General features: G+C 39.3%; 1 pseudogene; it reads right to left on the bottom strand.

Annotated features, from left to right (window-relative positions):
• Nucleotides 1–6: 6 nt before the first annotated feature.
• LOC148025711 (kinesin-like protein KIN-13A) lies at nt 7–22569 on the bottom strand (annotated as a pseudogene).
• Nucleotides 22570–27951: the final 5382 nt, after the last annotated feature.

Genomic DNA, 27951 nt, shown 5'->3' with positions numbered 1-27951 from the left:
TTCTTGTCATTGTAGAGCAGCATTCAATGCATTCATTTGGGGATGCCAAGAGTGAGAAAAGAAACCGGAACTATGAGCCAGGACTGATTTGTTTTTATAGATACTATTGTCTCTTTGTTGGTGCATTTTCTCCATCAAGTCCTCCACTTCCAGCCTATGGGCAGCAATTAAGTCCTCTTCTTCCTCAAGCATAGCAGTTATATGACCGTCATATCCATTTTGAGAAACCAATATGTCTGGAGTATCCCTGGACCTGGAATTGGAAATGTTTTGAACAATGTCCTCCTTGTTTGAAGCTTGTCTTGCTATTGCACCATTTTTATCAATTTTGCTTTCATCAGTCAAAATACATGCATGATATTGTTCTGTCTTTTCGTCCCTTACAATTTTGCGTCCAGGAGGAGAAACTCTCTCTTGGTCAATTCTGTCAGTCGAAGAATCACATTGGTAATTGAAGCTATTAGACATGCCATCCCTCAAAATGACTCGATCTTTATCATTAGAGGATGATGCTATTCTATTGTCTTCCCTGGTTATAGGACCCCGAGTAGATGCTAGTGCAGACCAACCATTAAAATCTCCTTGCCAATTTGCTTGATCAATAGGTCTCTTACTAGTTTTAGCAACCCTGCTATCCATGATCTGATCAAAACTTTCAGGTGATAGCAATGGAGGAGAACTGGTTGCTAGCTCCTTTGACTTTGCACAACTGAATTTGGGCTAGGATCCTTCTTTGAATTGCTATTCTTAGATAAACCCTTCACCCTGTTTGCATATCTGAGTGTGTTAAGAATGTGCTCACAAGAGCCAGTATTTGGAGAAATGCATGAGATCATGATAGTTCGAGAGTCACCAATGAAAGAATTACGTAAAACTTCTATCAATTTACTTTTCCTAAAAGGAATATGTCCTTGCTCATGGTCTAGTTCCCGAATGCACTCTTTAAGAGCAAGTAAACTCCTGTTAATTTCATCACCCTCAATCCTTGTTTGGCGATCATTATCAATTGTATCAGCCCCACATTCACTACTAGCCAAGTCAATAAAAGAGAACTTTCCAACTAGCTTTCCTCCCCTTTCTTCATTCTTGTTGGAATGCTTTTTTATCACCAACTGCAGAATAGCATGTGATCTTGAAGACTCTTCATTGGCACTAGTTGATCCTGTACTCCTTGATGCATTACCTCTTTCAATATAATCTTTTACAAGATCAACATCTGAGACAGGGAATTTCTTCAAGCCCACAATACAAACTTGTTGGCGACATCTTCCCTCATGCAAAGCTTCCTTCTTTCATTTAAAAGATCATATAGCTTCCCTCCATAGATCTAAAAAAAACTAAGCCATAATTGCAATCCCTGATGCTTGTAAGTTGGGTGCTGTAATAAAATCTAGGATGTCTTGGCAAGCCCTTCGAGGTAGAGGCTGCATGGTGAAAGTCTTCCCACTGCATGTCTGCCCATAAGCAAAGAATGTTGCCTTTGTACGTTGGAATATGGTTGGAATAATAGGCCTCATCATTAGAAACTTGATCATCCAACATAGCATCGAACATAAAATCATGTTTTTCTACATAGGTTGTAAGGTCCACCTTCAACTTGGGCTCATGAATAGTAAGTGAAAATCCACTCCCATCAATTGTCACAAGGTCCTTTTCTTTCCGAGTTCTCTCTCTTTTTTGTTGAGTGGTCATTTTCGCACCACAACTTTGATCCTTGCAAGGTTGTTTGTGCTGCCAGTAATGTCCTTCTCCAATATGGCCACTCTCATAGGACTACTTTCACCATTATTTCTTAGCTTGTTGATTGGTGGTCTGCTAGTGGACCATAGTATTTCATTTGCATAGCCTTTCTCTGAAATGGTAGCAATTGGAGAAGCCTCAAAAGGTTAATGAACAGCATTCTCAAATAGAAGCTATATGCCATCGATGGAGTGCAGGTCCAATATCCATGCGCTAATATCCCCACACAATTCAGGTGATGATAAGCCATCAATAACATTCTGTTTTCCAAAACCCTGAGGAGGTGAAGTGAACAATTCGGCAGAATGTTTCCCTCCATTGCTCCTGGACTTTATAAGCCTGTACAATTTCTGTCTGTCTTCCAAGCCATGCACACCATGCCTTGCATAATCCTACTTCAGATCTGCCATGCTTGAGGAAGAAGAGGCAGATTGCCATGCTTGAGTGATTTGACTAGTGGCAGGAACAGAGAGCTTTAGATCTGCAGCCATTTTAGGCGAGAAGAAGGAAGAATAAAAGCTAGCTCCTTGCTGTTGTTGATGATGGTTATGAAGTCGATGAAGGGGATCCATCACTTGCTGCTACTGAGAAGTGAGAGAAGAGAGCTCATAAAGTTTTCCTCCTACTCTATATACATCATGTCGTCTCCCCTCCTGTTGGGCCATCCAGACCTCTGAAGATGGCACAATTGCAGAGTTCCTGAAAATCCATTTCCCATCCCCTACATAAGGCTCATCACAATTCTTTGTCCACATTTGTGCCTTGAGGTAATCCTCACTCAACAAGTTTGGGAGGAGGCGAGGATCCAATGCATGGGATGTGGTGGGAGATGCCAAATGCTGCAGGCTAGTAGATTGCAACCATCTTGACATGATGGCATTAGTGGTGTCTCCATTCTGCGGCCTACCTATGGAGAAATGGTTGCCATGGAGGTTCTTGTAATAAGGCAAAGTGCCCAGCTGCCTCTGCTGAACCTATCCACCCATTGCACTTCCAACCCCTGCGATTGGGCTCCTTGGCAGGGCTCTTGGTGGGGGGAAAGGAGGACTAATCATTGCAATTTTTGGCATATCTTCATCAAATCAAGCAAATCGATCCTATGTGTGCAATGTGGAGACATCATAGTATTTTGTAAGGTGCGGCCTCTACTAGGTGAAGATGAAAAGATGGATCATGCTCAACTAGTTGTTCACTATCCTCTGTTTGGGGAGTTAGTTGGCAAAGGCATTGATCCTATTCAATTTGAGGGCCGAAAGTAGATAAATCCAAGACACAAGAGGAAGTGTTTGATGCACATATAAGCATTGCAGAACGATTATAACAACATGATGAAGTAGATAAGATGAACTTGAATTTGAAAGAAAAAGTTTGTACAACAACTACAAACTTATGTGTCCCACTGACACACAAGAAGACACCAAAACACAGCAAGAAAAGAGCTTGGCAATTTTGGAGACGATGGGTGTTGTTCAGAGCAGTGCCACTTCTCTGCAATCACAACAGGATACTATAAAGCTTGAGGGAAGTTACAAAAATGAGCATCTCCCTCTTTACCTCTTTCCTTGCATATTCGAATTGGTGGCCTAGAGCTAAGGTTCATGAGTCATCTGGAACTTAAGAACTCGTAGATGCAGACTTGACACCTACCTTTTGATTTTGAAGGTTCATTCCCCCTACTCTTAACTACACAAACTTGCTAAATTGCACCTCCAGTTTAGAAACTCGAATGGCATTAATAGCTGCTCCAGTCATTTGGTATGCTCCCATCTCCAACTTTTTACATTTTCTTCATTAATTATCTGGGCTAATAAAACATCCCCGAATGTGGGACAACAAATTGAGACAGCTATTTGGGCTTCTAAGCCTTTTGAGACAGCAAACTGTCTAAATGCCGATAAGTCCTCAACAAACAGAACCTCTTCGATGAGACAGAGTGTCATGATGAGATTGTAGGAGTAGGAGATAAGTTAGCTCGAATGTCAGAGGAAAAGTTGGCTTCTTAGTTTTGAGATGGTTGTGTGTTAGTGGCTGTGGAATCTGCTTCATTAGAAGCAATACCAGGTGATGGGACTAGCTTGATGGAGAGTCATGCCAAGCCTCACAACAATGCTAGTCCAGAAAGGAGGTTGCATGAAACTACGAATGGCCACTTGACTCTCCTGGAGACCCGAGAGGACAAAGGAGGTGCAACACCTTCCAAGAGGCAAGAAGATGATGATGCAAGTTTACTATAGCAAAACATTCAAAAAAGACTTTTAGTTGTTTCCCTTCTGACACATACTCCTTCCTCTTTCTTATCATGTTGCTTGCTTCACACCTTCCTTTCTAGTGTGTTGCACAATATTGGAACTATTGTTGCGGATGCCCTTATTGCTCGTTAGGACGCATCGACAGCAACATTGTGCAGTAGCAGTAGTAACATACCACATCAATCACACCAATATCATGGACCTCAAATGCATAACTTCGGGGGTTTTTAATGATGGCTTGTCATCGTGGTGGGGGGGCACAGGGGTTGTGGGAAGAACAATAGAAACATGATGAGAAAGAACGACAATATTGTGCATGCTGGGGTAATGGAGAATACAATCATGTCCTTCAACACAGCAGTTGCTCAGGGAGCCCTTTTGTAGAGTTTGATGCCCAGGCTCACCTACCAGCCATAGTGAACAATCTTGAATCACATGCAATGAGACAAGTACAATACAAAGTGACTCACTTGGCCTGAAACCCGAGGAAGCCACCCAGGAAAGACCACGGCATGAGTATCTTGTAGCCACAAGCTATACTGGAGCTAACCTTACAAGTCAAAGGCAAGGAAAACCAGTATGAATCTCTCTGAAGATGTCTCCCACATGGTTGAACTGATCCACCTCAAGAGGATGCTTGAATGATAGAGCAAAGCACAAGGAAGCTTTCCATCAAGATGTTGTAGATCTTTTGGAGTAAGGAATGAGAGATATAATCAAAAGAGAGACCATGGCAGCCTGAACCAAGCTTGAGGGAAGAAGAGAAAGGTCTTTCTTGAAAAGTAGCAGTAGTTTTACTCTTTTCTATCTCATGTGAGCCAACTTCAACTAGGAATCACTAAATTTTTATCTCAAAATTTGTGATGAGCTACTAAATTTGACATGAGTGCCTCCAACTTGGCCATAGCTTTGCACGATCTCCAAGAAAGGCTGCCAGCACCATGCGGTACTCCATCATTGCTTCTTATAGCTCTTGTCCTTGCTGTTATACCTAAGCTCTAATACCAACTATAATGAAGGAGACCTAGGAGAGAGAATGAGAGAAGGAAGAGACTGTAGAGAGGAGAGAGAAAGGGGAAGAAGATGAGAGAAGAAGAGAGAGAAAGACTAGTAGAAGAGAGAAAGATAGGAAAGCGAGAGAAAGAGAAGGGAAACCATGAAAGCTAGAAGGAAGGGTAAAAGAGACTTGATTATTGATAAATTGATGTCCTAATTGGGTCTCTCAACACCTTATATACCCCATCAGTATAACTGGGTATTCCCATGCTAACACGTGTCCTACCCATCTATCTCCACTCTTTTACAAACCTCTATCTCTTCCTCCCTCCCCTCTTTTATCCCTCTCCTCTACTCTATCTCTCACCCCTTTTACACCTCTCCCCTCTCTATTCACACCCACTCACTCTCTTTCTCCCTCCCTCTCTCTCTTACATGCATGTACAAAAGGCCAAACATGCATGTGCATATTGCTTAAAGCGTTCCAAGCCAAGCACTAATGGCTACCTCTCACATAGCCGACACACCATCCATCTCTACGGGTGTAGTGAGCTTATCTCCATGGCCGATCTAGTTACCTCCTCTCCTTAGTACTTCGGTAGCTCCACAATCCAAGTGCAAGCTTCAAGTGAGCTCCATCCTCAAGCTCCCCACTCCAAGCTCCATTGCCGCGAGCAAGACAAAAGAAGAAAAGAGAAGAGAAGAAGAGAGGAGAAGATGGAGAGCTTCTCCTCCCCGGTCCCTCACCCTTACATACTCACTCCCTCACACTCTCACACTCCCTCTCTCAAGCACAAGCTTAAGCAAGCAAGAACAAGGAGAAGAAGAAGAGGAGGAGAGCCATTTTTGGCCACACACAAGAATGAGCTTCTCATTCACTTTTCAACTTTATATACAAAACCCTAAATCCCTTTTGGACAGTCATCCCCTTATCCCCTTTTTTACATGACCAGCCATGGCCTAGGCCCTTTTTTCCATTGTCCTCCTATCTTCCTAGCTTCCTTCCTACACCATCCATCTCTACGGGTGTAGTGAGCTTATCTCCATGGCCGATCGAGTTACCTCCTCTCCTTATTACTTCGGTAGCTCCACGATCCAAGTCCAAGCTTCAAGCGAGCTCCATCCTCAAGCTCCCCACTCCAAGCTCCATTGCCGCGAGCAAGACAAAAGAAGAAAAGAGAAGAGAAGAAGAGAGGAGAAGATGGAGAGCTTCTCCTCCCCGGTCCCTCACCCTTACATACTCACTCCCTCACACTCTCACACTCCCTCTCTCAAGCACAAGCTTAAGCAAGCAAGAACAAGGAGAAGAAGAAGAGGAGGAGAGCCATTTTTGGCCACACACAAGAATGAGCTTCTCATTCACTTTCCAACTTTATATACAAAACCCTAAATCCCTTTTGGACAGTCATCCCCTTATCCCCTTTTTTACATGACCAGCCATGGCCTAGGCCCTTTTTTCCATTGTTCTCCTATCTTCCTAGCTTCCTTCCTACCACCCATCTACCTTTACAAATTGCACAGGTGAGAGCCCAGCACTCTTAAAATAAATCATGGTGTGTCGTGCGCCTAATTTACAAAAGTAATGACTTGCAATTTTTCTCGTGCACCTTTCTCCTTGCTTTAGGACTTTTCTGCACATCTTATGTTTCCACATTCTTCTTGGCGTGCCTTCGTCTTCTGTTTCACTTTTGCCTTGGTCTTGTCTTTTGCTTTAGATTTTTCAGCTTTTTCACCTTGTTCGTTTGAGGGTTAACATTACCCCCCTCCTAGACGAGTGCCAGTCCCATGGCACTCATCGTTGTAGGTTGCAGGCTTTGGCATGCATCAAAGATGTGGGTGGAAAGGATAGCTATGGTTTTCCGTGGAGGAGTTTTGGTGTTGGGATAGATGAAGGTCTTTTGGGGCATGGTTGGTGGTTGGCTGATGGTAGGGTTGGTGAAGTTTGTGATAGGGCTGGTTTTTATCGGGGGAGTTGCACTCCTGGGTTGGCATAGGTGTTGGTGTTCTACGGCTGACAATTCTTGGTGAGCTTGCATGATGATAAAGGATAAGAATTCTGAGTTGAGTGTTGATGAAGGGTAAATGACACTTTCCTTGGAGTCTTCAATACCTGCAATTGAAAACCTCTCATATGTGGTCTTTCCCTGGGGATAGTGCTAGTCTTATTATCGTGCACAAGACGTAGTTTGATTAGTTTGGGAGACAAGTCAAACTCTAAGAAAGCTAAGAGTATTGTCCTGCACTTGAGGACCCAAACTGTGTATATATTTTAGTGCAGATATGATGTGAGTGCTCGTACATACTTAGAAATTACGTAGTTAGAAGACCACAGGTCTGGTTCCTCATAACAATGTGTGGATGAATCAAAGTTTTCCATGTTGAGAAGTACACAGGAAGGTGTATGAGACATCCTTTGCATTGTGACATCACAATGTAGCATAATTTAACACATTGACACCAAACTTTCGATAGCTAGTAGCTATTGGGTTTGCTCGATGAGTACGGTATACTTTTCATGGCCATTCGTGCGGTGCTTACCACGATCGTTTCCAATGATACTAAGACGGAGTGCAAAAAGGAATCGTGAAAATGAATTAGGGTGACAGGCTTAATCATAGGCGAGACAAGCTCCCTAGGTATGTCCTACCCTTGATGTGCCTTGAACAATTGTGGGGGATGTGTAGAGGGCTAGGGGACTAGGGACGGAGCCAGCCAACCAAGGTCACTGGGCATACCTAATTTGAGGACCCCTAGGTGTCGTGCTGTGATTGTAAGTGTTTTTATTTCTTTTCTTTTTTCTTTTTATTCTTTCATTTTCTTTCCCACTTTTTTTAAAATAAAGAATAACATGAGTAAAATCATTGCAATACATTAAGGATATCAGCCTTTCAATTAGATTGGGAAATGTCAAGATTCAAAGGTTGCGAAACTGGATATTACAACGATGATTGTGTCCCAGCCTCATTGCTAGAGGAACAGTTGTTGAGATGGGGAGATACACTGGAGATTTTACAAAACCTCTTTGTAACCTGCGATGTTGGTACAATCGAGGTAACAACTACCATGAGTTCTAGTTGTAGAGTTTGACCCAGAAAGAGAGAGTGGCCACTGATCATGCTTTGGGCCATGCGATGTGGGTGATCGGCAAGGGTGATTTTTGCATTTGACGGTGTGGCTTCGTCATGGCTCTTTGTGAGGTTGGTGGTCTTGCGGTGACTTGGGCATTGAACACTTTTGTACAAAGGCCTACGTCGTCCTGCATCCACTTGACACTTCGTGAGAGTATATGCAAGTCACATGCATAAATTATAATGACAAATGCAACATAAAAATGTATTACTTTATCAAAATCCTATGGTGCTGACTGTGATGCATATCATCGACACTTATTAAAGACGTGACCTATATTAGTAGTCAATAAGGGAAGTTTGTACAGTTGGGAAGCATGTCCCTTTAACCACTTAAGGACAAAAAGTTATGAAAAGATGGCATTTGACAAGCAACTTATGCAACATAGGGCCTATTCCATTTGTATGAGGTGGGGTGAATTTGGGTGATCAGACGATTAGGGTTGTGCCGTGGTGGGCTCCTGTAAGGCTAGGCAGGGAAGATATCGGCTCGGACTCGAATGGTGTAGTCCTTAGCTACAGTTGTTTCAAGAATGCTTTTAAATAGGTCATCAAATTCCCTCTTGTTTCTGGCTCCCTTCTCCTCTTCCGAGCACCTGGTGTCCGAGTGTTTGGTGAGGGCCTACAGGCCAGTGTCGCTCACCTCGGGTACTCCCTTGAGCCATTGCCCTCTTGGCTTGGAGAGTATTCGGCCTGCATCTTGGGCGGTGTCGCTTGGGGCCTCTTTTCCTCACGTACCTCTTTAGAGTAGGCACGTAGCATTCTGGTGGAGACGCTAATGCCCTATGCTCCCTCCGACTGCGGAGAGCTTCCTTGCATGCCAGCTGCATTGTGTGCTCCATGACGGCTACTGTTATGGGGGAATCTGCAAAATGTGAACCAAGGTTAGGCTTTGAGGCAGGATAGAATTATTTGCATGAAAGGGATTAAGCAGTGGATTATCAAGCGCATATGACAAGGAGGGGTGAGGTGAGGTATGCAGTGTTTGTTGTAGAGAGACGGCCCCCGTGATGATATTCGTCCTGCTTCGACTGCGGGGCGTATTCCAGTCATTAGCAAATCTTGGCTTATGCTAAGTTGCGTGGACTGGTTATGATGGAGTGTCATCCCCATAAGGATAGACCAAAAAGGGGAAAGGTGTATAAAAGGGGATGGCCCCCCATCCACATCGTCACAGATTGTTGGTCAGGGCTTCCTATGGCAGCAATGAGGGTTGCATGCCCTCCACTTGGAGGTAAGAATGGTCACACGACTTTTAAACGTGTGGTGAGAGGAGGACCTAAGGAGCTCAGCCTGTCAAACCCAACTCTTCTCCTTGTACTTGACTATCATTGCGTGTGTGTGTTGATATTATCTATACAGGGTCACAAAACTCGTTTTTTATTTACATACATATTTATGAATCCATGTCACTTCATGAGGATAAAAACCAATTGTAGAATTTAGGATTGTACTGGAGTGTGGCACACACATCCAGTGCTCATGGCAACTTACTCAATAACAATAGATATTTTGCAACATCGAGTAGCATGATACCTTGTCCGAGTCTACTGGCAACATGTAACTCCTCCTCAATGAAAAGCTTATCAACCAGAGAGTTCTCTTGGCTAGTTCCGGCTAAGTCCATACCCCGAATGGCAATCAATACTTGAAAGGAAGTTGGCACCACATAGGTTGGGTCTCTTTGAGACCACCATTTAGCCAATCACTTCTCTAAGACCGCGTCATAATCTGGGCTCCCAGTTCGGCCATTGTAATGCTGTTTTCAAACCAACATTTTTCAAATTGACTTCGACCCTCTAATTGTCACTTTAGTTGCTCTATCTCTAAGGGATTTGGTTGGCAGAGCATATCATTGAATGTCACAGCTAAGCATAGTTCATCGGCTTTCTCGTCAGAGATGAGTCGCATGCGATCATGTAGGAGCCTGTCCTAGTGCTTGTCAAAATGTTCTTGCTATTCCCAAGTTAGGGAAAATGGCAAGTATTCTTCAAGCTGCTCCATAGGGAATGCGCCCATGTCTACAAGGATGTAGACATGTGAGAATACTTTGAGCTTAGCATCCAACTCAGTTAAGCATTCTGTCACACTTCGATGTTCAATGAGGGCTTGCTCGGTTACTATCTCATGCAAGATTCTAGGAGTTTTTCTAGGCTTAAGCATAGCTGGGGGATCAGGCCTAGATGAGCAAGATTGGTCAATGCTAGGATTGCTTATAGTCTCGGGGTTTTTGTATTTTTCCTGAGGTTTTGATATTATTGCATCATGGTTCTCCTTGGATGCAACTGGTATAGATTTGTCACCCTATTGTGACAGTGTTGTATTCACTCTTGATTGGTCAATGCAAATTTTGTTGTCGGTGGATTGAGTGTTGCAAGCAACCATTGATAGTGATGGTTGCTTTGATTTTTCAGAACACACGAATGTGTCTAAGGTTTCATCATTGCTAGGGGAGATGGCAATGAGTTCATTGGTGGATGGGCTTGATGTTTTATTCCTCAGCTCTTTAGTGCTCTTGGTCTTGATCGTCTTGGCGTCTACTACCACTTGCAACTACCATTGTTTCTATTGTTTTGTTTTCTTTTTCTTGGGCAATTGCAATGTCTCCTTTAAGGGCTTATGACCCTCAACTAGGTTAATCGTTGATGCGTTTGGTTGGGCCTCAGCATTCTCTTTCTCTGGTGTGTCCTTATGGGACCCGGCTGTGGCCTACTGAATAGCCTTGCTAGGTTGTGGGGGTACAACTGCCTCTCTTTTTGGAGAGTCTAGCTCTTCAGCTAATTCTCCTTTGTTTAGCTCCTCCTCTGATTCCTGATTGGAACTGACAACCGCTAGTTTAGTGGACTGGCTATTGTTGGTGGATTGCGGTGTCAAGTCCTTAAACAGATCAGACGTGGTCGTGTCTTTTGTTGCCCTTTGCACATTCACTTGTGTAGATTGTGCATAAATTGAGCTAGTCACGATGGGTTGCACAGGCCTATCTTTAGGTTGAGAGCCAAGGGTGGTATCATTTCCCGCCTCTTGGACATTTGGAAGCTTAGATGGAGATAGAGATTGAGATTTTGAGTAGCTGCACTTAAAGACCGTTGTTGTGCTTCTCGTGTCCGTTTAGGGAAAGATGGTGTAGGAGACTTGGGACTCCTAAGTGGCATTGACACTGGTTGGATGCTCATTATCTACTTGGAAAGTCAATGGCTCCTTGGGCACTAATGGTTTTTGTGCACACTCAACAATTACATCTTATGTCCGCTTATTAAGCACGCTAGACTAAGAATCTACCTTTCGAATAGTCTCGTTTGGTTTCTTGATTTCAATCGTGAGAGATTGTGCCACTCCAATGTTTTTGACTGGAGAGCTGCTCTTTCGTTTAGATTTCCTCCTGCTCTAGCTTGCTCTTGATACGTCTTGGCCTTTAGCTGACAGAGGTGGTTCAGCAGGGGGTTTTGGTACCCAAATCCATTGATTACCTATGTAATACCCTTGAGCACGTAGCAACACTTTGGATATCCATCGCAATGTTGTGATGGCTCTTCATCGATGCCTTTATCTATAAGGCTTGGGCTTCTTTTGGGGCCTTCTATGATATTTGTAAGTCCAAAGCCCATCCTTGGCATTGTCTCCTAACCTTCTTGTTTCAAGCATGGTCTCACTTACTAGTTCTCATTGTTCAACATGTGCTTGTATCAACTCTTTCAAAAGGTCCTTGCTCTCGTTACTAGGCTTGCTTGTTATGTTAGTACCTTCCTTGCCTTTCCCTCGAGATTCGATGAGGTCACCCTTGCTAAAGATTGTGACTATCCTTACACCCGGTAGTGTCAAGTGTATCCTCTATGCTACATAATTGGCTTCACACTTGGTCGCCCTTGTGAAGGGTCTTCCTAAGAGGGTTTCCTTTTCATAATTAGCACTATTTGGAGGAACATGAAATAGGATAAGCAAGCTTTTAGTTTCAATTATCGCAAGGATTTTTCACTTTCCTATAAATGCTTGTGGGTTGTCCCTCATAAGGACTAAGAGTTGCATTAGCCAGTGTGAGCTCTGGTTGGCCTAGTAGGGTCTATGCTTCATAGGTCAAGATATTAAAATCTACTCCTTTATTAATTAGAGCATTGACAATGTGCTCTCTTTTCGCGGTGAGTTTGATCCTAAGATAAGCAAGCAGTACTATGTCTTCATCTTTCGAGTCTTGGCTTATAAATTTAAGCCCTTTGACAAATGCCCTTGAGTCCCCAATTGCACGACCAGATGTGGATTCTCCACGGACAACTTGGATTGTCTGTGCAGTGCTATTCAAGGTGTATCTATCGTCAGGACTGTCATATCTAATCATCCTCGCAGTTGTAACTTGATGTTGTCGCTTTCCGCTTTGACTAGATGTAGTCCAAATGCAACACATATTGTGTTTTTGTAGTGTGGCCTTTTTGCCCTCGTTGGTTAGATTGGCCCATTGAGATTCAAGGGTCTCTGCTTGTCTTTGTTTGGTCCTGGCATTTTGGTTGTAGTTTTGCAAGTGAGGACCTATGCTTGTGCAAAACCCTTACTACACTAGGATCTAATTTGGAGGACTTGTTGCCGCGCGCGTTTTCTCTCTAGCCTACTTGGGGGAGGTGCGGAGGGGGGCAAAGCCCCCTCTGCAGGGGTCCGGGGGGGCAATCCCCCCCATCCCGCATGGCCGTTACGGTAGACGCCATGTGCAATTTGAAGGACCATTTATAGCCAAGTTTTGAACTACTTGCTCTAGATTTCAGTCTAGTGATAGATCTATGATGTGCTTTTGGCTCTATGGGGTCTCTGGTCGGTTTCAGAATCTACAGGTTAGAATTTTGAAAAAATCCAAATTCGACTTAGCAGGTCCAAATTGCAAGGGCCAAATGCCCGATTCGGCCCGTCCGAATGGTCAAGGGTTGAGTCAGGTGGGCCGAATGCAAGCGGTCTGAAGGGTGAATTCGGTTGGTCCGAGGGCCGAGTGGGTTGAGGACTGAGTGGTCCAAGGGCCAAGTTGGGCCAAATATTAAGTTTGTCCGAGTGGTCGATTTGGATGGGCTGAGCAGTGGGTGTTCGAGTCGAGTGGGCCGAGGGCCAAATACAAGATGGGGCCAAGGGCCGATTCTAGGACTTGGCCGAGAATTGCGATCACTCGAACGGGCCGAGCGCGATGTGTTTTTCGTCGAAGTCCACAGAATTCGTCATGTTGAGCGATCGAGGCCTTCGTACTGATCAAGCACCTCCAAATCCAAGCTATTCATGTAGGGGAAGGTGTGGAATTACTTGTGGTGGGCAAAGAACTCCTCGATGGCAAGATCGAAGCAAGTCCACGCAATGAAGCTTTCTCTCCCTCTCTCCAGCTCTCTTGAAACCCTGCAATGCAAAATGTGGTCTTCCTTGCCACTTTTGGCTCCTTATCACCTTGCCCAGGCATGTGGATCTGCCTAAAATCACCTTCAATCAAAGTGACATTTCCACCAAATGGTTTATCACAGCTCATAGCATCTTTTAAAGTTCTGTCAATAGCTTTAAATGCAAACATGTGCATCATGGGAGCCTCATCCCACAAAATAAGGCTCGACTCTCTGAACAATTGAGTAAGATCACTCTGAACATGAATATTACAGGTGGATCGACTACATAGATCTAATGGAATTTTAAATCTCGAGTGAGCAATACGACCGCCCTATAGAAGCAAAGCAGCAATGCCAGATGATGTTGTTGCTAATGCTATATGTCGATCATTGCGCAAACTAGCAAGTAAACACTTGTAAAGAAATATCTTTCCAGACCTACCAGATCATTTTTAAAAAAAACATCCCTAGAGTTTCCACCAATAGCACCTATAATTGCATTATATGCAGCTCTCTGTTCGTCATTCAACATTGCATCCATAGAAACACAAACTCTATGTTACTCTAGTATATCATATGCATATTCATCTTCTAAAAGAGGGTTAGTACACAACTTGATAATCTATTCGACGAGGTTCTGGCAATCCATCAAAGTCAGACAATCTTCACCCATACTATTGTAAAAGATCCTAAAGATGCAATAAAGCCCTGTTTGATGCCTCTTGTTGTAGAACTACAGAATATATATGCACATGCTCTAGTTGTAACTTATACAAAATATCCTCTACCATTGGTGACATAAACCTATCCCAAAGCTGGCCAGGCTACGCAAGCTCACAGAAGACCAAAATTGCAGCAAACAAAGCATGCAACCAGTCACCAATTTGTATAGATGCAGCTTCTTCTGAGCACATAACACATTCATCATCACCCTCTAACATGCCCTTTGCAATGCAAGCTTCCTTAAAGGTGTTGTACACCACGTTGCCAACAGTATGCAAATCATCAAAAGACATGCATCCTCGATACACTGTTAAGAGCATTCACAAGTAATAACGCTCACCAGATGTGGGTGGCACAAAGTATATTCAACCATATGTATTTCCACTCTTTCTCTTTGTCCATACATTTCGTTGTGCATTCCACACCCAATACACCAAGAAGTCTTGATAGCGAATAGCTCGAGCCTCTGGATGAATACGATTGCACACAAACTATTTCGTAAGAGTAGTTTTCCTAATATATTCGTTTTGCATAACATCTTATATATTGTCTATATCTTGAAACACCACACAATTCTCATCAGGCAAGTGCACCTATAACCATTGTATATCATGCTTCTCATTGTGGAATGCATAGTCATATATTCGCCAACACACTTTTGAAGCAGAAACATACCGTGCATCTGAATAACTCTCGATCTCATCCACTTCGCGCAAGGTCATACCATTTAACCCTGAGTTTCCAACATAAAATATAATGGTTGCACGATCGTGTCCCTTCTATATATACTTATACGAATACTTAATAGTTGCCACCATTGAGCATACCTCAACATTTATATGTGCATTGTATTTTTTACTCAAGTAAGGATTGTATGGAATAATACATCGATTATCAATAGTATTACCCTTTATTGTGACCATCTTTCCATCATCTCATCTTCTATAAACATGATAGCCAAAGCTATCAACAATTGTTACATTCACAAACCTTCAAGGGAATTTTTTAGTGCATCGACCACTGTGCATGTCAGGGCTCTTGGGATTCATTGCACCACAAGGACCATGGACATTGCATATTGAAATAGTTTCAAATAAAGTTGAAAACTTTGCTTTATCAAGAAACTTAACACAAACAAATCTATCATAATGGCATGCTTCAGAGGGTTTAAAAGGGTGCTCCCAAATTAGCAAAGTATGAGAATACGGTAGCCCCCGCTTTTGAAACTCAATCACACTAACATAGCCTACAACATTCACACAAATAGATTCCTTTCAACAATATATGCATCATATCAACATGTTTTTTATGAAAGACTCGAGTAGTCAAATCAGGACGATCATAAGTAGTTTGTCCAGGCAACAAAGCATCAGTTATCTCTAACCACTTTGGATTACATACCATCATTATAAAGAGATCAAGTTTTCCCTTACTTTGTACTATAACCATGGCATCCTGATACAACTAATACATGTGCCTTGGCCCAGCAATAAAAGAAGATGGCAAAACTACCCTTTTACCAACAGAGGCACCAATAATTCCCACTAGCCCATCATCCATCACTCCCATTATATCTGCTAAGCCCTTATAAGCTTCCGAGTGTAAAACCGATTGATTCTGACAACACTAAGCCAACCTACATTGCTCTATACTACAATAAGCATCAACAATAAATTGTTGCAAATAATCGACCACGCCGTAACATGCACACCTCAGTGTCCTCATACACTTGTAATCGAAATGCATAAATTTGCATTTGAGTAACACAATCCTTATTAGACAATCCATGTATATTAATTAGAGCATTAACACCACTATAAGGTACCTTTACATACCAACAATCATCACCTACAGGAAAAAGAAGAACTTATAGCATTGGCATATATGCCATATGCAGGTTTGAAATAGCAATGCATTGTCCATCTCAACTATAAACATGTATGCCTCGATGATCAAGAGTATTCTCATCACCTTGTCCTGCCATGATAGCCACAACCTCAATTGCCACTAGAGCTAAGTATTGTCTATTAGCCTATTGAACCCCAAAAATAGTCCTTCTCAAATCATGCAAGGGATTGTTTTGCAATTACATACCCATGGATCTAAAAGCTTGTGCACATGCATTGTGTTGATGCATCATAAACTGAAGCTCCCCAAGCAAATTTGGCAATAATTTAGGCATAGCATCCACTGATTAGATAGCTCATGCTTAGTATCATAAATATAAAGTTGTGCAAATCTTGGCCTTTCCTGTCGTTGCACATTAGGAATTAAAGGGCCTATATGATGATAAATGGAGCCATGCACGTTAAAGGTATAAGAATTTCCCACAATAGACAAAAGCTCATCAACATTGGTACCAAGTGACACAAATGCAAGAGCACTATTATGCTCATATATTATTTTTAACAAATGACAGAAAGCTATGCACCTCCTTTAGAGTACGCGGTAGACTCATGGCGACTATGACCTTGATTTTTTTAGGGTCAATCATAATTCCTACTGAGCTAGCCATATAATCTAAAAATAGCTCATAAGGTACTCTAAAGACACACTTCCATGGGTTAAGACCTATGCAAAATTGTCTGCAACGCTCAAAACACTTCTGCAAGATGATCAACTACCTTTCTCTTGTGGTGGCTGCCCCAAGGTCATCAACGAATACTTTCAACTCCTCTGGGGAGAGGTCACCAAAGGTCTTGTCAACTGTTCTTTGCCACGAACCAGGTGCATTACATAAACCAAATGCCATCACATGGTATGCAAAGGTACCGAATACAGTAATAAATATCGTTTTTAGCTTGTCTTGCTTAGCAATCGCCATTTGGTTATACCCTGCAAAGCAATCCATGAACGAATATATTTCCCTATCTGCTAATTGATCCAAAATTTGGTCAATAAATGGCAATGGGTAGTAGTCTTTAACAGTTTTCTTATTCAGCTCTCTAAAGTCTACACAAAGTCGGATTTGATTATTATTCTTCTTTCTTATCACAACTGGTGAACACCATTTAGTAAGCTGAACAAGGAAGATCAAACCCACTTTCCACAACTTCTGTAGCTCCTCAAACATCCCGTCCCTTAGTTCAAAAGGCATACGCCTTACTTTCTAATATACATGACGGGTACCTTCATTTACAGGAATAGTATGCACATCCAGACTAGGGGAAATGTCCCTAAGTTTGTCATAGCTCCAAGCAAAGATGTTGTGAAACTCTCAAATTAAGGACAAATAGTCCTCTCTCTCTTCCAAACTGAGCATGGAACCTAATTTGATTGGCCGTGAATCATTTGGTGTACCAAGGTCCAACTCAATAATGTTCGCATATCTTATTCGATCTTGAGGCTCTATTGGCTCATTCAATGTTATCTGATAAATGTCCTTTGTAGTGGACCCTTCTTTAGATCCATTGCTCGATGACGTCTCACTACCAGATGGATCATCTACTGTTTCTAGTTCAGTAGAGGATCAATGAGCTCTCTCACTCTGAGGAGACTCAGGGTAAGCATCCACTATGACACGATTAACACCTCTACCTAGAATCACTTGACTAGCAGTGGAGGAACACCAAGGAAAAGGGGATTCTACTGCAATAAAATTTATATTGTAACATCAACAAGATTTTATTTCATTCTTTTGATGACCAAAACAATGAAAACAACAAATCTTCACGCAGCATCATAGTAGATATCTCCCACGGATTTGATAGAATCAACCATAATCTTCAACATATTCATAGAATCCATCAATAGAACAAGGAACATAAAAGAATACACCACTTTTGAATGAAAATCAATCACATAGTATTCATCTTCAATGTCTTCATAGTTTTCTCTCTCAATCTCTCATAGAAAGATACATTGTTTTGATAGAATTGGTTATCTTTGATTCTCTCTCTCTCTCTCTCTCTCTCTCTCTCTCTCTCTCTCTCTCTCTCTCTCTCACAATAGTACATCATCTCCTCACTAAAATACTCAATAATGGTACTTAATGATCCTTCTTAGGCCATGGATGCACCTCCCAAGAGGTATGGGAGGTATGAAAGGGCACCAGAGCCACTACAGTGTCTCTTCATAGCTCACTACTGTCACTGTCACTTCAGTCTTCTCTTTATTCTTCAGCAACTACTTCTTCCATTTGTTTTAGCTCTTTTGAACTTAGATTCATCCTTTCCAAAAGTTAGAAAACTTTCCCAAAGTCACACATACATTCTACAGAATACTTATAGAAGATCTACAGAACAGAACAAAACAGGAACAGAGTAGAGACAGAACAAAGATAGAGGCTCTACAGAAGGTTGCAAAATGTCATCAAAGAATAGCAAATCCTCATAACTCATACCAAAACCATTCCAAACTATCAAAAACTATTTAATAAGCTTTCAAAAGACCTCAACCTTCATCAATTATCAATCCATACTTCATACAGAAGAAAATCCAGAACAAAACAGAAGCTACACAAAAGGCATCAGAACCAATCAAAACCTCAACAGAACCTATCAGAACATCACAAAGCTTCATATTTTCACTAAGAATTATCATGAGCTTCCAAAATATAATCAATATCACCCAAAACACTCTCAAACACTTCAAAAAACAACCATACATCACTCAAAATCCATCAAAAATCAACCATTCAGACCTCAAAAACAACAAAAATCAGTCAAAAATTCAATATTTTTCTACTCTCAACATATCCCCACACTTAGAAAGGAAGCGTCCTTGCGACCTAAGGAAAAGAAGAATGTAAGTTTAGTAAAAAGCTCAATTTGATATTCTTGAGTATCTTCAATAATCACCTAAATACGACCCTAACTTTGTCACCTGTATCTAAGAAAGAATACAACTAAAGGAAAACATCGTTATGCATTAACACATCTTATAAACAATAAAAAGTCATGAAAATTTCATAAATGATATAAGAGGTTCCTCAACTTTGCATCGTAGGCTTGCCATTCACCATCACCATCAATAGTTGAAAAGAGAACTTTTGAACAAATTATTCAACCAGCACGAACTCATCACATAAAAATTAATATATCACAAACACAAAACAACCATCTGAATGGCACCTCCAAAAAATATATAATTAAGAAGTATAGAAGATACATTCAGGGGTATCAGTGAAGGTGATCCCTCTTGAAGGCTTGATGATTACAAAAGCGATCTATGGATAAAGACTCATCTACAAAAGATTTTGGAGGATTCTGAAAGAATTGAAGACATCACATCCATTCTAGCAGAACAAGGTATCTACTAGGTAAACAAAGGGCATGAAAATATAGGACATCCAATTGTTGGGAATCAATGTTCACATTGATATTCATACAAAGCTTAGGAATGGCCTTTTGATCGTTATGGGAATGCTTATGCATATATGCTAGGTACCAAGCAAAATGGACTGTCAATCTCACTGAAGGATCTAGAGATTGTTAATATTGTTGGGAAAAATGGAGATAATTTTGGTACACTTGACTAGCAATTGTCCAATCCCCTAGAATTAATGGGCAATTAATCTATGGTCCTGTGAGAGAATTAGTTGAGCTCCATCCTCTTCTTCTTGGAATCTGCTGATTAAATCCTTCATACCCACTAACCAACTGAGGGGGTTGAGAAATAGAAGTGGTAGGAGATGGAAGAGGAATGAGTAAAAGAGGATCAAGAGATGGGTAGGCAAAATCATAAAATGAGGAATAAGCTAAAGAATGATTAGTTGAAAATGTAGGCAAATCAGTTAGGAAAGGTGTTAATTGATAAGTAGGAAAAGTAGAAGGTATATGGATGGATGGGGAAGGACAAGGCATGCATACCATGCAATAAATCATGCAATAGCTATGGTCGATGTTGCAACGGTCGTAATATTACTTTTCCATTTCGACAACAATGTTTACCAAACAAAACTAACCCCTACACTTGAGCCTCACATCTCCACAATTTAGCATATCTCAAAAAGACTCCCCATGGAATGCACAATCGGGTCTTGAAATAGCAATATTGTAGTTGCAGGATGATTATTCATTGCAAGTAAAGCATGTAAAATGAAGCAATAACCTCCATTTCAAGGACTAAAGGTTGGAGCATTATTGATATATGACTCATTAATCACAAGATTTCCTATATTTTGGTGATTTTTAGCATCACAATTATAATCATTAGCAAACTGTTGCTCAATCAATTTGCGAAGTCCCTCATGAATCAAGCTACCATGATTTAGAGCCCCTCCTTGCAAAACGTTCTGACACTCAACTATAGTAGAACACATCTCTTTGTGCCTCCTCTGATCATGTTTGCCATTTGAGCCCTAAGCCTAGTAACCTGTCATCGTCTATATCGCGTAGAGTTGACTCTATGCCTATGAATATGTAACACATAATCCCTGCTAGTTGTCTAATGCAAAAATTCCATATTGATTGGATTCTCACAAAGCCTACACATCAAGAGAGACCATGCATTATTTCAAGGAGAAACTTGATTGGGATTAGTATTTTCAAAATGACTTAAAAGTAGAATCAATCTAGAATCACATAATCCAAAATACTACAATAATTTAAATCAACACAATCCTCTTACGCACAAGGAATAATAGCAACTAAAATTAGAATCATCATATATTTTTATATGCTTTATACAATTAGATATCTAATCCAAAGACAAACGAAAAAAAACTATATTTAACCAGCAAGCGATCCCCCAAAGCCTATAACTCAAACCTAAACATCACTCTTCAACATGAATGCGCAATATACCTAAAACATTAGGATTCTCAAATCAATGAACTCTTCTCTATAGATTGCAAGACATAATAAGCCTTTCTATAGATCAAACCTCAAGAAAGAGGCAATATACTTAAAAATAAAAATTATTTAATATTTACAAACACTTCAAAATAGAAAAAATGCAAATTATTCTAATCCATAGCAAGTTCCTAGACATTGAAACTAATATTGGGGGAGAGAGAGAGAGAGAGAGAGAGAGAGAGAGAGAGAGAGAGAGAGAGAGAGAGAGAGAGAAAGAGAGAGAGAGATGTCCATATCCAAGTATTTTATAGAGAATATTACTCTTTGATACATACTACATTGCAAAAATCAATGAAGTTTTCTCTCTAGATTGCAAGACATAATAAGTCTTTCTATAGATCAAACCTCAACAAAGAGACAATGGATACATACATAGAATTATAAATGCGATCAATGTTTACAAACTCTTTAAAAAGATAGAAAAATGCATATTATTACTCTAATCTAATTCAAGTTGCTATAAATTGAACCAAACGTTGGAGAGAGAGAGAGAGAGAGAGAGAGAGAGAGAGGAATATTCAAACATTACAATTAGAGAATATTACTCACATGCATTACACCACAAAAATGAATAAAGTTATATCCACATTGTTTGACATGATAATGATAATTCTTTGTACAAATCAAACGTCAAGAAAGAGACATCACACCACATTGTAGGTACCTAATACATTTTACTCAATTTAGTCTCGTTACAAAAAAAGGAAGCACATATTATCACAAAAAAAGTAGTGGTTGAAGCACTTCAAAATAACATAAGCGAGATAGCAATAGATTATAAGCTTCATCCAAATGTTGGAGAGAGAGAGAGAGAGAGAGAGAGAGAGAGAGAGAGAGAGAGAGAGGTGTATATTCAAATATTACAATAAAGTTGTATCCACATTGCAAGACATGATAAATCTTTATATAGATCAAACCTCAAGAAAGAGGCATCACATCACATTGTAAGTACCCAATACATTTTACTTAGCTTAACCTTGTTACACAAAAAGGAAGCACATATCATCACAAAAAAAGCACTAGCCCAAGCACTTTAAAATAAGATATAAGTGAGACACTCATAGATCATAAGCCTCATCCTGAGCAAGTCCTCCTCAATTGTGACCATTCATTTGACAACTCAATTGCTGTAGCAAGGCATTAAACCTATTAACATTCATATGAAACTGCAAGAACGGTAGTCGACAACCCCTTTGGCAAATCACAGGCTACTAGTCATCTCCAAGCCTCCAAAACGATGCCCACATATCATTCAACAACAAATTCATAAACCTGCTTGTCTCAGAGACAATTGCCGAAAGTTACCTTACTTCACCACCCAAACCACTCGAGACTTGTAAACACTCTAGGTGTGCTTTCTCTTGCACACAACATTGTATAAACCTTTAGCTTGTTCATGCAACTCTACAAAGTAAATGGCAAGCACATGATCAACACGTGTGGATAAACTCACCTGCAATTCCATCAACTCATTCATCTTGGTCTCGAGGTGTTTAAACTCCAAAGAACTTGAAGTAGCCTCTGTGTTTCTTCGAATCCTTGCTGTCCTTGTGGATTTAATAACATGCCCTCCCTGTTGCCTTGCCACTTCTTTCATCTTTCGCACATTAACTTTATTCACTCTATTAAACTCCACATTTTGGCTGCAACAAAATACACAAATGGCTATCTCCCCTAAAAGTACACAATACATTGGTGGAAATACAATTAGAATAACCATCTCTCACACCCATGCGAATAGCTCCAAGCAGGCAAGCGTCGAAGAGACGATGTTGTGGCTGTTTTCTTTAATTCAATCAAATCAATTGCATTCAATGGAGTCGAATGCACTATGTCTGGAACATCATCCATAGCTTTGCTTTGTTCCATGATGACTACACAAAACTTTCAATAGAGTATAAGAGTCCCAATAGAGAAATCTCAAAGCCATTGAAGACACAATTGATAAACACATTTGCCAACTGAAAACCCTAAGTCGAAAGTGTCTTGGACTCAAAGATAAAAAATAGTCATGCATGAATATGTGCACAAACAACCATGCATGAGCACATACATACATAGTGCTCGCCAAAAGCCAATTAATGATTCCCCTCTCCAATGGATGTCCCTTCATCCACATGTGCACATGACACTCACTAAAGGCCTAGCAAGTAGTCTAGAGGGTATCCTAGACTCGAAAGTGAAAGAATGCACACATATTAGGCCCAACACGCATAACCAAATGCATATATGGCCAGGCCTAAGCACATGCACACATCACTCAACAAAGGTCGGCTAAGTATTGTCTAACCTCCCTCCCCCCCTCTCTCTCTCTCTCTCTCTCTCTCTCTCTCTCTCTCTCTCTCTCTCGGCCCTACTAATGGATGTTCATTCATCTACATCCATACATAGGTCTTGCTAAAGGCTCGAATGTGTTGAGATCCAAAGGTGTTCGACACTCAAAGATGAATGAATACCAAGGTGAAAAAATGCAAAAATAATCTATTAAAACGAGTTAATTTTTTTTAAATAATTTGGAAGAGATAGACAATGTTTTTCAAAATGGAGATTTTCATCAATCGAATCAAATACAACAAACTCATTTAAAAAGTCTTACAGAGGTTTATATCAAGTAGAGCATGGATTCAAGGATGTGCTTATGCGATGACTCATCCAAGTTAACATTGCCAAAAACCTATCTAGATAAACTTTGAAAGAGGCAAGTTGCACATCAAGGGCAATGTTCTCGAGTGTAAGGGGATGACCCCACACGGCGATTCATGTGGGTTAACATTGTCGAAAACCTATTAAGACAAACTTTCAAAGAAGTAAGTTGCACATCAAGGGAAACCTTCTTCGATGCGACCAAGCTCTCATTCTTGTGAGCAATTAACTCACATGCACCATCCTCTATACGACTAGCACTGTCAATAAGATATTTCATATTCTCATCATGATCATCCAAGGATCCAATATGACTAGCATTGTCAATAGGATCTTTCATATTCTCATCATGATCATCCAAGGATCCAATACGTGGCAATATTTTCGAACATGGTCATTTATCTCCCCTATGTAACCCTTGATTTCTTCTAACTCATACTGTATCCTCACCCCATCACAAAGGTTCCCTTCGTATTTCTCCTCCAAAATTCTCTCAATCCTTTGTAGACGACTACCAATGCTCTCACAAGAGAAATCGAAGCCCTTTGATGTCAAAATAGTGCCTTCACTTGCTTCTCAAGCCCATCCAAGCGATGAATGACTCTCAAGAAACTAACAGAACTTTCATATCCTCCAACATGCTTGAGTGCACAATGAACTGCTTTCTTTCTTATAACCTCTTTCCCTATGTACATATTCATTTGCACGTTGGGAGCGCACTGCACAACATTTACTGCATACACATTTTTGTCCTCCATGATGCACAAAACTCATGCATCAACATCGAGGTACATATCAACTATTCTTATCTTATCTTTAAATTTAGAAATAGTGAAAAATCCTGGATGACATTAGATTAACTTCTAGAGCATTAAATTTAAAACACATGTACATTAAACCAATGATTAATTACAATAGGATTTGCTATAGTAAGTAGCATCTGGAGTGAGGTTTCAAATTGTTTATCCCATACATAGGATTCAAGTGGGTCTTCAATGTGCACTTGGATTATTTCAAGTAAATTTCCATGGCTCCCCACGTGAGAGATTCGAGTTTTTGTCACAAAGGATGTATCCATTTCATGATGCAAAACCCCCCTCGCATGAACAAATTCAAAGATAAGATCCTTATAGTTATACCCACTCATGAATTGCAATGAGCAAAGTCGAGGATCGATCTTTTGGTGAACCCAATGTCATAATGACCAGTGAGTTGGCTTTTTAATTGGTGTACCTAACGTTGCATGGTGCACACCATACAATATCCTTTATTAGAAAATAATGCCCTAGGACGATGCAACATTCCCCACTCCTGCCAATAGAACTATAGTTTACACACTAAATAACCTCCTAAGTTTAAAAATATCAATAATAGATTTTTAATACCATTAAGTGTTATTATATCCATGCCAACCCCATGAATCTCAATGAGCAAGGCAAAGAATAGTTGTGCCTCTCAATAGTGAAAGTCATGATCATGAATAAATAAATAGTATTATAATATATAATATAATTTAGCTCCACTTTGGTACCTTTAGGGGTTGGCAATATAATATATATATCTTATAAAGTTACTATAGAACCTTCCACTCCATAAAATGCATGTGCATTAGACCAATGAGTTGACTTTTTAATTGATGTACCTAAGTTTGTATGGTGCACACCATACAATATCCTTTCTTAGAAAATCATGCCCTATGATGACACAACACTCCCCACTCTTGCCAATAAAACTATAGCTCACATACTAAACAACTTCCTAAGTTTAAAAGCATCAATATAGGTTTTTAATAATGCCCCACGAATCGCATTTAATGAAGCAAAGGATAGTTCTATCTCTCAATAGTGAAAGTCATGAGTAAATAAATAGTATTATAATTTAGCTCCACTTTGGCACCTTTAAGGATCAACAATATAATACATATCTTAAAGTTACTACAGAATCTTCCACTCCATGTTTAAAAATCAACATAAAAGATAACATCCACTCCATGTCTTAAAACACATATCCTAAAATGTTTATTCCAATCCAATGTAGATCCTCATATTTGAAAGTGCGTGGGTGGGTATTCTCTATACAAATCCAATGTTAATTAAAAAACCCCACAATTTCAAAAGAGGAGAGAGAGAGAGAGAGAGAGAGAGAGAGAGAGAGAGAGAGAGGTGTCTCATACACTACGACCTATCTATTAGAGAGTAAGAGAGATAGATGTGCTCCCCCCTCTTTCTCTCTCTCTCTATCCAAACCAAGCAATGTACTAACAAAACTAACCCACTTCATAACTTATCAGCAACACAAACAAAACTAACCTACCACCCCACAAATAACTAACCTATCAAATTATAAAATAATAAAGAAAGAGAGTCCACAACCAAGCAACAAGCAACAATCAACAAAACTAATAATTGATTATTGATTAAATAATAATCAATTAAATTAATAATTAATAATTTCTCATTATCTCTTCCTCTACGCAACGAACCAACCTAGTAACAAAACCAATCGACATCAACCAACATTGAAGGAGAGAGACCACCAACTTGAGCAACAACCACAAAAAAATCACCCAAAAGACACACGACCGCAAAAAATACTCGCATGCTCACAAACATGTAACCACCAACAAACAACAACATCAACCAAAGGCTTAATCAAAATCACTAATATAAGTAATTATAACTAAATATACATACGAATTTAAAAAACAATTAAAAGTGGAGAAATTACATTAAAAAACAATATGAAATAGTCAATTAATCAATCAATTTTAATTTAATTAGTTAACTAACTTTAACTAATAATAATAATAATAATAATATATAAAGCAAAAATCAAAATAAAATATAATCGATTACTCAATCAATCTATTTGATTATAATTATTATATTATAATATAAATATGACTACTATTCATTCAATTAATTAATTGATTCACTAATACTAATATATATACTAATCAATGTAACACTAATATCTAATTCACTAATACCAATATTTTAAAAAAATAATAAAATATAAGATAATACAATTCATTATTAATTAATTAGTTATTAAATTAAAGCAATTAATAAATGATATCTATTACATTAAAATATAATATTAAGTTAGTGTTATATATTATAATATTATATCGATATAATGTTTAATTACTAATATCTCATTACTTACTAAATTAAAGTAATTTGTTTAATGTTTAATTTACTAACATTATATATCTATCCTATTTAATTAGTTATTAAATCCATTAAACTAAAGTAATAATTACTAACTAATATCTATCCTAGTAAATATAACATAATACGATATTAATTGATATTATATATCTATTCCTATGTAACTACCAATATTATATATGTATCCTAGTAACATTAATCTATATCATATAACCAACAAAATAAACTAATTATATATATGGATAATACTAATAATAATATAAAATCAAATAATATGTACAATATAACTAAATATATATAAAAGTATAACTAATTATTATTTATAGTTTTATAATAACAATAACAATAAACTAATAATACATACGAACATACAACTAATAATATAACTAATTCTTATATCATAATATTAATTAATATTATATATCTATCCTATTTAATTACTAATATTTATTATTTATTAAATTAAACTAAAGTAATTACAATAATAAAGTAATAATAAACTAAAACTGAATAGCAACCAAACTAATAATAATAACTAATAACTAACTAATAATACATACAGTTAACAATATCCAAATAAAATAACATCTAAATAACAATAATAACTAAACTAAATAATAATAATAACTCATAACTCAATAATAACTTAAAATATTAATGCTAATCTAGCTAATAATAACTAATTAATTAATTAACTATAATTAATAGAATATAATATAATTATAACTCATTAATATTATTAATAACTATATTAATTAACTATATAATAATAATAAGTAATAATATAAAAAATAATAATAACTTTATAACAAACTAATTATTAACTATATTATATTATATAACTATAACTATAATAATTATGATTATGATTATTAAAAAGTATATATCTAAAAACTAATGGCGACGGGCAAGATGGCCACAGGGCACGAGGTGGGGGGGGGGGGGGGGAGCGGGGGAGAGGGGGCGTGGACGCAACGACGGGGGGCGGCGGGCATGATAGCCACGAGGTGGGGTGCATGTGACAATGGCCACAGGGCATGGCAAGGCAGCGTAGTGCGGGAGCTGCGGGGGTGGATGTGACGATGGCCAAGGGGGGGCAATAGCCACGAGGCGGGGCGGGAGGCCACGGGCGGTGTCGCAATGCATAGGGTTGAAGGTCACCA

The sequence above is a fragment of the Lygodium microphyllum genome, chromosome 14 (genome assembly GCF_053477565.2).
Source record: "Lygodium microphyllum isolate KBCC chromosome 14, Lygodium_microphyllum_v1.1.10, whole genome shotgun sequence".
Lineage (NCBI taxonomy): Eukaryota > Viridiplantae > Streptophyta > Polypodiopsida > Schizaeales > Lygodiaceae > Lygodium > Lygodium microphyllum.
This window is presented reverse-complemented; position numbering and strand designations above follow the sequence as displayed.